The sequence below is a fragment of the Gymnodraco acuticeps genome, unplaced genomic scaffold (assembly GCF_902827175.1).
Source record: "Gymnodraco acuticeps unplaced genomic scaffold, fGymAcu1.1, whole genome shotgun sequence".
Taxonomy (NCBI): domain Eukaryota; kingdom Metazoa; phylum Chordata; class Actinopteri; order Perciformes; family Bathydraconidae; genus Gymnodraco; species Gymnodraco acuticeps.
In genome coordinates this window covers 778,361-779,882 of record NW_022989861.1, presented here as the reverse complement: position 1 = coordinate 779,882, position 1,522 = coordinate 778,361, and the positions used below count along the sequence as shown (strand labels likewise).

The 1,522-nt window shown below is 38.4% G+C and overlaps 1 long non-coding RNA gene across 1 annotated transcript; it reads left to right on the top strand.

The window, feature by feature from the left end:
* On the top strand, nucleotides 1-577 carry LOC117562633. Its single transcript, XR_004571601.1, has 3 exons — nucleotides 1-24; nucleotides 129-226; nucleotides 317-577. It is a non-coding gene; the product is annotated as an uncharacterized LOC117562633 (long non-coding RNA).
* The last annotated feature ends 945 nt before the right edge of the window (nucleotides 578-1,522 follow it).

Genomic DNA, 1,522 nt, shown 5'->3' with positions numbered 1-1,522 from the left:
AGCCTTACAAAAACTGCAAACCAGGTAGACTTCTTATTCTGGATAATAATGTTTATGTGTCATTACATATTTAGTGTGTTGTGGTCCTAGTGTGATTCAATTACAATATTTTCTTTTTCTATTCATAGGATATGTTGGGAAAGGTAAAAGAGGAGAATTGCAGGGCATCTACTCTGATGACCAACATCCAGGCTATTGCAGTCCCTTCTGCAACCAGATATCATAGGTAAAGATTAACTCACACAAACAAATGTCAGAATAGACTCAATTGTCACTGCAATTAATGAAGATCATCATTTGATATCTTACCTTCAAGTTTGGTTTTCCCGGACGCTGCCCGTCGTGGACTTCGGGTCGTGGACTTCGGGTCGTGGCTGAACCTGTCTCTGCAGTCCTGCCTTGGGTCATGCTGCTTCCCTGATGGCTTCCTCATATATTCTGAACAATCTGTGCTGTTTTCCTATCCACATGTAAAAGGAACTAGAAGGATTTCTTGATACTAAGGGCTGTAGAGAAAAGTTTGGAGCTTTTTCCATTAACGTTGAAGTTCAAATTCTCAATAAACACTTGAATGCTGTGCTGTCTTTCTATTTACTTGAATGTGTGAATTCATTCAGTTGGGTAGGTAAGCTTGGGATGGATATATGAAATATATACATACAAAAAATTAGAGACTCTTTCCAATGAAAGTAGCTAGCCGCAATAGCTCCAAGATTGCTATATCTAGTTTGTAGGTCGCCAAGTTGGCATCATTGACAGTTCGTCTCTTAAAGCCTCTAAAGCTCTGCAACAAAAAAGGATCATTATGAATGTAAATACTATACATGGTAATGCAGCAGGGCATAGTGCGATGAGGCAGGCAGGCAGAACCAGATTTATTTCTAAATATTTGTCGATCAATATTAGGCTACACTAATATAAGGCTACTAGTATTATGATATTACTGCAATAATATTCCAGTGGTGGCTGCTTAAGGTTGTTTCTGGCTCGTTTGATCCAAACATTGTCCAAAGCTCAAAATGTATTGTAATAGATGTAAGAATTCTCAAAATGTACAATATGTTTTGATCCAACACAATATTCTGATTCAATCCATATATGTTAGGGGTTTTTTTTTCACCAAAATAAATAGACTGCCTTCTCTCCAGCTCACCGCACACAAAGGGGGGGGGGGGGGGGGGGGGGGGCATCTGTATTAACGGGTCAGTCTATAAGCACTCTAATAGCACCATAAATTACATTTAAATAACCACAAAAAGACAATTATTGTTTCCGATATTGATTTAACGAGATGCTGTTATAACATGGAAACGGCTTAATTTAAAAAAAATAAGCTTCAAAATGTTTTATGAAGCACACTGGGTACAGCCCTGTAATACATGTGTTCCGTGTGTATATAGTCTTACGCAAGAAACACATAGCATGAACAGACTGCAACAAAACCAGTCTTACAAAACAGACTTCTGCTAAACTGGTGCAGAAGCAAAGCATCTACCTTAGATGAAGTTCACACAGAACTGTG